At 40.0% G+C, this 9750-nt stretch overlaps 1 non-coding gene across 1 annotated transcript; it reads left to right on the top strand.

Moving 5' to 3' along the window:
- Positions 1-3524: 3524 nt before the first annotated feature.
- TRNAM-CAU (transfer RNA methionine (anticodon CAU)) lies at positions 3525-3596 on the top strand. The gene has a single exon. It is a non-coding gene; the product is annotated as a tRNA-Met (tRNA).
- The last annotated feature ends 6154 nt before the right edge of the window (positions 3597-9750 follow it).

The following is a 9750-nucleotide window of genomic DNA, read 5'->3' as shown; positions in this document are numbered from 1 at the left end:
TTCTTCTATCCGCATAGGACTTCTGCCGGCTCAAGGACGTCTTCATCCTCTCCTGGATCAATTTAACTTTCTCGGTTGTTTGCTGGATGAGTTCAGGTCCAGTTAGCACGTTCTCTCCCTCTTGAAACCAGCAAAGTGGAGTTCGGCATTTCCTCCCATATAGAGCTTCAAACGGCGCCATCCCAATGCTAGCTTGAAAACTATTGTTGTACGTGAACTCCACCAGAGGCAAGACCTCATCCCATGCGCCTAAGTGGTCTAGGACGCACGTCCTCAGTAAATCTTCTAGCGTCTGAATGGTACGTTCGGACTGGCCGTCCGTTTGCGGATGATATGCTGAACTCATCTGCAGCTTGCTCCCCAACTCGCCTTGTAATGATTGCCAAAACCGAGATTCGAATCTCGTGTCTCGGTCAGAAATGATGCTTGAAGGCACTCCATGAAGACGAACTATCTCCTTGATATATAACTTGGCCAAATTTGTCATTGACATCTTCAAGTTCACGGCCAAAAAGTGAGCGCTTTTAGTCAATCTATCCACGATCACCCAAATTGAATCATGATTCCTCACCGTTCGTGGTAGATGAGTCACGAAGTCCATGGAGATGCTATCCCACTTCCATTCTGGAATTTCCAACTGTTGAAGCAATCCGCCTGGTCGTTGGTGTTCGGCCTTAGCACGCTGACATGTCAAGCAGGATGCCACAAAACGAGCGACATCACCCTTCATTCCAGGCCACCAGAACGAACGCCTAAGATCTTGGTACATCTTAGTCATACCGGGATGTATGCTAAGACGACTATGATGTGCCTCTTCTAAAATAATCCGCTTCAGCTCTCCATCATTAGGGATGCACGTTCTACCAAGGTAACGTAGCATACCGTCCGTCCCAGCATTAAACTCCTTGGCTTTGTCTGAACCGAGCGCGCTAAAGATCTTCACCAACTCTTCATCCTCACGTTGCTTCATCCAGATACGGTCAAATACAGTGCTTGATATTCTAAGGTTACAGCACTTGATGCTGTTCGTTTCCAACTCAAACTGTAACCTTAGATCCCTGAAACTCTCCACTAAGTGCAGCTCCTTCACCATCATTAACGAGACATGCACTGTCTTCCTGCTTAGAGCGTCCGCCACTACATTGGCCTTCCCAGGATGATAGAGCAACTCAAACTCATAGTCTTTCAAAAATTCTAACCAACGCCTCTGCCTCATGTTTAATTCCTTCTGATCAAATAAGTACTTGAGGCTCTTGTGATCACTGAAGACTTGGAATGTGGATCCGTATAGATAATGCCTCCAAATCTTCAGTGCAAAAACGACCGCTGCCAATTCCAGGTCGTGCGTTGAATAATTACGTTCATGAATCTTCAGTTGGCGAGACGCGTACGCTACTGCCCTTCTCTCTTGCATAAGTACACAGCCCAACCCTTGATGAGAAGCGTCACAGTACACTTCAAAGGGTCTGGACGTGTCTGGAATAATTAAAACTGGAGCGCTCGTCAACTTATTCTTCAACTCTTGAAAGCGCTCCTCACACAAGTCAGTCCACGCGAACGGTTTGTCCTTCCTTGTGAGCTGTGTCAGCGGTGCTACTATTTTAGAAAAACCTTCAATGAAACGTCTATAGTAACCCGCAAGACCAACAAAACTCCTCACTTCCGTGACCGAACGCGGGCTCTTCCAATCCAGCACTGCTCGCACCTTAGCTGGATCCACTGAAATACCTTCAGCCGAGACCACATGGCCCAAAAACTGCACCTCCTTCATCCAAAATTCACACTTGGACAGTTTTGCATATAATTCCTTTTCTCTCAGCACGCTCAGCACTGCCCTCAAGTGTTCTTCATGCTCGGTTTGTGTCTTAGAGTAGATGAGAATATCATCTATAAAAACGACCACAAATTTGTCCAAGTATGGCCGGAAGATGCGGTTCATATAATCCATGAACACTGCAGGAGCGTTCGTTACTCCAAATGGCATCACTACGTACTCGTAGTGTCCATAACGGGACCTGAATGCTGTCTTTTGGATATCGCCCTCCTTCACCCTGATTTGGTGATATCCCGAACGCAAATCAATCTTAGAGAACACCGTTGCCCCATGCAGTTGATCCAACAAGTCATCAATCCTTGGCAACGGGTATTTGTTCTTGATGGTCAGCTTGTTCAATTTCCTGTAGTCTATACATAACCGAGAGCTACCATCCTTCTTCTTCACTAAGAGCACAGGCGCTCCCCAGGGTGATACGCTCGGCCTTATGAATTGCTTCTCCATCAGTTCTTCAATCTGCTTTTTGAGTTCAACCAACTCTGCAGGCGCCATACGGTATGGTTGAACAGATATAGGGGCTGTCGTGGTCACCAAATCAATGGTGAATTCAACTTCCCGAACAGGAGGCAACCCTGGTATTTCTTCTGGAAAAACGTCCTGAAACTCTTCCAAAATGGACGTTCGTTCTTGCCTCAAATCTCCCAGCTCTTGATCTTCATGCGTCATGATCAAGAAGCAAGACGCGCCCTCCATAATATCTTCTTTTAATTGACCGAGCGTCACACCTACGCATTCTTCATCTTCGTCAGGAAATACTAACTCCTTCTTGCCACAATCTATGAGAATGTGGTTGGCAGCCAACCAATCCATCCCTAGAATTATTTCCAAGTCCTTCAAAGGTAAACAGATTAAGTTCACCTTATAGCTATGCCCCTCAACCACAATAGGACATCTAATGCACACGGTAGATGTCCTAAGCTCTCCAGCCGCTGGTGTTGATACCACCAAGTCGAACTGCATATCTCTCTCCACTAATCCCAGCCTTTCAACACACGCCTTCGAGATGAAGGAGTGCGTCGCCCCAGAGTCAAACAACACACAGCAGGGTATTCCATGCACTAAGCAGGTACCAGTGACGAGCGTACCTGAGCTCGCTGCCTCCGCTCCCGTGATTGCATAAACACGCCCAGTAGCTTGGGCTCGACCACCCCTTCCTTGCTGATTTCTTCCTGCGTTCGGCGGTCTCATCACTGCGCGTCCGCCCATGTTGCACTCGTTCTCCAGATGGCCATTTCGCCTACACCGAGTGCAATATTTTACTCCAACAAGTTGAGGACATGACGAACGGTAATGTGGCCCCCCACACTTGTAACATACCACGCTACCTTGCTGTTGAGCGTCTGTTAAAATGGCTCTGGCGCTCGCCCACCAGTGGCTCGCCTCTCCAGTTAGCAAGTACTCTGTATACGCCAAGCGGTTTTCATCCGGACATCTCTTAGCGTTGAAAATTCTCTCCATATCCCTCAGCCACTGGTCCGCTTCATCCGGTAGACCCTTCCCACTAAACTTGGCAGGGTGATGCTGAAGGAAACTCTCCAAACTCCATTCAGCATTCGGTTGAGCAGCGTTTGAAGAAGATGCTCCAGGCGCACCTCTAGTTGCAGCCAAGATCTCCATCAATTGCCTTTGCGTGTTTTCAGAATTGACACGCGAGGCCTCCAAACCTTGCATAGCAGCTTGGTTTTGCTGCATCAGAGTGGCGCAGCGGAAGCGTGGTGGGCCCATAACCCACAGGTCCCAGGATCGAAACCTGGCTCTGATACCACTAATGTAACATCCCAAAATACAGGAATTTCCATAATTGAGAATTAATTACAATTAACAGTAACATAAACAGTCTTTGCATTAAATCAGGATTAAAAGCCGAACGGCATCAGTACAAAAGAACGCGCATAACGCATACAAGGGAAAACCTTGAACAGACGTTCTTAGATAAATAAAACAATGTACGTCAAAATAGAATGATAGCTGATTAAGACGAACGGCCTTTCAAAATACTTGGCCGAACGTTCACGCTACACTAACATTTACAATTCTATTCTAACGAGCACTCTAAGGCTCGGCCTTCACTTCAACCTCTACCAGATTAGCTTCATCCAAATTTTCTTCTTCCAGCATTTGCTCGAGGGATGCACCACCATCTGCTCACATCCACAACGGATGATCATTGCATTTTGACAAGACGAAAGTACATGGACAGTAGACAACACAATGGAAATGCAAGGGTAAGCTTATAATATTTAATTTATACAATCAACACATACGTTTACAGTTAAATCCAAACATATAACATGTAACTCATCAATTATCAAGCATAGAAATACATATATAAGACAGACCGTCCGGACTGTATGAACCATGTAGTTACAAGCGTCCTTGCACCCGAGTGGTGTAGTAACTGATCAAATCTCCCAGCTGCCACTCGAGGTTAACCCTATCTGTCCGAAGTACTCAATGGACTAGGGCCTCCTGCCACTCCCACGCATGACTACCCCCTTCTACTTGAAGAGGAGTATCACGGAATATCAGGATGGACCGCGAGGCTTAACTTATCCAGGTTCATACTTTACCAAATTTCACATTCAACACATCTGAGACGTTCCTCCTTGGAACGCTCGTTAAAATCCACTTCCATTAATTCATTCAAAATATCATTCGCCCATATTAACCAGTTCTCTTATTCACATTTTCATTCAGTGCTCCATTCTCGTAACATTATCAACATGCCTCCTTTAATCAAATAAGAACGAAATTATTAACGTACCTTTGTCTACACGTTTCTGAACAAAAGAAACGAACTCTTGTCCACTTACGGACGTTAAGAATACTTAAATAATTTAAATGGGATTGAGTTTAGAAGATCAGAATAATACTTAAAAAATTTTGAGTACGAAGAATTTAGGTTGAATCAAGAGGATAAATACCTTACAGGATAACTTAGATAAATAAGCAGAGTATGTTTAATTCAGAAAACAACACTTACTGTCAATGACCGAACGTTCAATAATTAACTTTGGACGAACGCCAAGTACGTTCGCTCAGAATTCAATGATAAGGACGAGCGTTCAGTTATAAAACCGAACCCTGCTTTGGACGAACGCTAGGTGTATGACCGAGCATAAATCAGAACGAACGCTTGGCAAAACCCGAGCGCTATTTGGGACGAACTCTTCGGTATAAGACCGAACGCCCTGTAGAACGAACGTTCGACATAAGGCCGAACGATATTAAGGACGAACGCTTCGGTATAAGACCGAACGCCCTGTAGAACGAACGTTCGACATAAGGCCGAACGATATTAAGGACGAACGCTTCGGTATAAGACCGAGCGTTACTTATTCATAAAGTTTTAAATATTTAAATACTGCTGAGTTAGACGAACGCTCAGATAATTCAATTTGGGGACGCTCGTTCTCGAGCAGAATTCCTTCCAAATGAAAGAATCCCAATCTAAGTTATTTTACTGAAAACCGAACGGTCTAAGACCGTACAGTGACGAGCGTCATTTATCAGAGGGGATGATTTGAAATTTCAGATTTTTCAATCTTAACAGAATTTTCCAGATTTCCAATTTTATAAACTTCATAACTTTCATTCCAGATTTAATTCACTATAAACATCATCATCATACAGATTTCAACATTTTAATCATTCCAACTATACAATAACCATACTCCATTCACACAAAATCAGATCAATCATGCATTTAAATCAAAATCAACATCATATAATACATACGAGCAGTGTTCGTTCATAACAGATCAATCAAACCAGAATCATATCAGATATCAGTAACCGTTCATAACAGCTCAAACTTCATACGTTTCACACATGCATTCCAGATTACACAGCATGCAAGTATAAATTAAACATATAAGCTCCCCTTACCCGGATTGGAAATCAAGCTTGTCCTAGATAGAAAATGGCTTTGTCCAACTACGCTTTTCTTACGTTCTTGACTCTTCCAAAATAAAATCTAACCATGGAACACAGAACACTTAGAATACATGCTTGCATGCATGAAAAACTCCATTTTTCCAGAAACCTAAGGATGAACTACAGTAAGGAGACTTACCAGGTTGGATTCAAATTCTGTTCGGTCCAAAATGAAGAGTACAGCAGTACGAATACTCCTACGGTGCTGCAATTGGGATCGGAGGAGAAACGTGAGTTTTCCAATAGAGAGAAGTTAAGGGTTTTTAGAGAGTAGCTGGAGAAGATGAAAGGGTGAGTTCAGAGGTTGAAGATGAGTGCGTGCAAGTGAGAGAGAGTTTTCGAAAAGTCTGGTTTTGTTTAACTTTCACGTTCGTTTGAACGAACGTCTCCCACGCTGACACCTGCATACCAAACTCTGAATTTGAAACTTCCAACGTGACAAGTGGCGTGTGTGCATGCAGAGTTTAGTGCGTTTTTAATGTTTCAGAGAATGATGAGCGTGGTTCTTCGTGCACGTCAGAGAGGAATGGGATCAGTTTAAGGAGTGGGTTTTAATGGCTGGGAATGAGGTGGCAAGCATTAATGGTGAGGTGCCAGGATTAATTTAGGCTAATTATTAAGGGTTTCACATCCAACCACATCCAATTTCTAATTATTATTTTAACTTTTTTATTTTATATGTTTTTAAACATTTTAAAAAACCATCAACTTGTGCTGCGCCGCCTAACCCCGAGATCGCTGGCCACGCCGTTGCCGCTGACTGTTTCCTGCGTTGCGTCATTCAATCATCGCCACCGTCATTGGTGTTGACGAAACCACTTGCCGGAAGCATCGCTCAACCACTGCATTATGTTCTCTGGCGCGACGTGGTTTTCATTATCTCACCATCCAAAATTTTGAAATCAAAAGTCATATCTCTTCTCTGTGTTTGTGACCTTGGGTTTTAATTTTTTTTTTTTAAATCATCTCTGATAATGGGTCTGTCAGTTTTTGTTTATGGTTTCTTGTTTATTCCGTATCCATGAATCAACAGAAACACAAAAAATTATGACACACAAATTTATCACAATAATGCTAAGAAATCATGCATCAGATTTGCAGAACAGAGGAAATACAACTAACAAAGATTAAGAAAACGCGCATGAACAAATCCAAAAGATAAGAAAATTTGACCAGTGATTTAAACAGTTCAAGCAAAGAGATAAGATTTGGGTAAATAACCTTCGTTGTGTGAAACCAATACAATCCTAATTTTCTTCTTTCTTCAATCCAGTATTCTTCTTCCCTCTAATTCTTTCCAGCTTTCCGAATTCCAGAAACCAATTAGCTCCCTTCCCCGTTTTTCAATTCTAGTCCCCCTCTCCCTCTTTCAAATACCACGCAAGCAGAAAACCCTATTAGGTTTTTACATTGGGCATTTTAGATTTTCCTTATTTTTTGTTTTTATTTTATTTATAAATTTTATTATATTAATAATAATTTTTATTATATATATATATATATATACATATATATTTTTAACATAATTGATATTTTTTCATCTTAATTCATTTATTATTATTATATTTTTTTAAAAAGTTAAAATCTTTATTGTAAGAACTTAAAAAATAGAGTATTAGACTAAATAGGTATACTAAAATAATGAGATTGAGTATTTTATTATAAAATAATTTTATGATATAAATAGAATTTTTTAAACTTGTTTTATTATTTTAAGAACACTTCATCTTTTTAAAAGTCTTTATCTTTGTTCTCTCTCACTTCTTTTTAAAATTTCTTACTCCTAAGTTATCTATTCGATGATTAGGAGGTGTCTAGGCGATTCTAGAGTCAAGGGTTTACCTATTTAACCGATCAGTTTCGTGATTAGAGCAAGTAAATTTTATTCTCTCTTTCATGGCATTTTCTTTATTCTTGATCATGTAAGGAGTTTCTGCTGCATCTGTCAATTTGTGTCCTTCAATTTTTGACTCCATTTAGATTCTAAAGTTTCTTTCCAATCACCAATCGATGATTTGCACATATTTTTAGAAGTTTCTTAAGGTGTAAGTTACAATTGGGGAAACTATGGAAGTTTTATAAAGATAAAGGATTTGCTTTTAATTGAAGTATGTGGTATAATTTTAATGATATGTGAATTTACAACGAATTAAGAAAGAAAAAGAAATAATTTATTGTAAACAAACATGACTAACCTTTGTTTTTCTGCAAGTATGTTTCAAGTGGCGCAATGAGCTCCTCATCTGATATATAGAAAGCATACGGCAACTTCTCTTCCTAAAATGAAAGCATAGATAATCGCTCAATGTTATAAATAATAAACAAAATGTAAAATAGAATTTGAGAAGAATAAAGGGACTTGCTTACATTGTTTTGAAGCTTATTAACAATCTCATTGAGGTGTTGAGGGCCAGCATTCTGAGGTAGGTACATGGGAGAGCCCAAGGGAGTTCCATCTGGGTCTGTCAAAAAGACACATCACGTTGTTGATTATCTCCCTCTTCTCCACCATAGTCTCTGTCTCTACCTGGATTTTCCTTCTCTTATGCTGAGATTCTCTTATGGATGATGCTTCTTACTCTTCCACTTGGGATTCTATTTGGTTCTATCTTCGTTGTCGTGCTGAAACTAATAAAAGTAGTGAAATAAAGTCACACCGGCACAAACCCTAAATTAAACAGGACCCAGGACCCATCATACAGAGACCTCAGACTTCCCATATTTATGTTTTTTTTTCTTTGTTAAATATCATCATTTTAAATTTTAAATTTTAAACTTTAAATTTTAAATGATGATATTCTCAACCCAACTCATTGGATTTATTTATGAAAACGGCGACAAATTTGGGGTTGAGAGTGGTGTGGTTTAGTTGGGGGAGGAACCTGGGTGACCTTCGTGGGGTGAGGAATTGACTGTGTACATAAGAGTTTTTCTCTGGCATTTTAACAAACACTTGAAGGTGTCGCTTCTACAGTGAACAAAAATTAGACTCTCCCGATTAGAATTCAAACTCGAATTGAGAGTCTCGTGAATGCATTAACCAACACCCTTTTGGGCTTTTCTTCATGCACAAAAAAAAATTCTTACTCAGCCGCCGTGAACGATGCTCTGCCACAAATCCTTCTCTCCGGCGCTACAGATGCGTCGGAACGTTCTCAAACAAGACACGCACACGAATGGGGATAAAATGCTCTGCCACAAATCCTTCTCTCCGGTGCTACAGATACGTCAGAACGTTCTCAAACAAGACACGCACACGAATGGGGATAAAAATGCATAGTGATGGGTGTTTCTTCGTGCATCCCATCAAATTTCTACCTACACCTCATCACAGACTTCCGAAAATTTTGATCCGGAGCAGGGGTGTGTTAACTGTCTTTCGAAAAAGAAATTTCAGAATTGATCTACTGTGTTGCGAAAAGTAAAATCCTGTATTATGGAATTAAGGGAAAGCCTAACCTGCCAATTTTTTTTTAAAATTTTTTAATTATTTTTAAAATTCGTTTATCCATATTTAAAGCATATTTAATTATATAATTTTTTTAAAATTTTTAATTAATGTTTTCAATCAAATAAATTAAAATAATATTATATTTACATATCATATTATTCTATTATAAATAAAAAATAAATTTTAATTTATAATGATAATGGTTTAAACTACAACACTAATATATATTTATATTCTTAAAATAATATAACATAAAAATATTAACTTTTAATTTATTTTATATTTTAATTTAAAAAAAACGGGTTAGTAGAACAATCCATCGCTAATTTGACAGAGACCATGTAAGATTTTTCCGAATTGAAGTCACATATCTAAAGAGTTCTTTCTTTTCAACATTTTAACCATTTAAACCATCTAAAACTAGAAGTTTGAATCTCTGAAGATACCTCACCCACCATTCATCTACGATTTGGTTAAAGGAGGGGTGTAATGGTTCAATGAGGACATCCACACACAGCACTTGGTCGTG

The sequence above is a fragment of the Vigna umbellata genome, chromosome 2 (assembly GCF_029865625.1).
Source record: "Vigna umbellata cultivar VRB3 chromosome 2, Vumbellata_1.0, whole genome shotgun sequence".
Lineage (NCBI taxonomy): Eukaryota > Viridiplantae > Streptophyta > Magnoliopsida > Fabales > Fabaceae > Vigna > Vigna umbellata.
The sequence above is the reverse complement of the archived record's forward strand: the minus strand, read 5'-3'. Positions and strand labels throughout refer to the sequence as shown.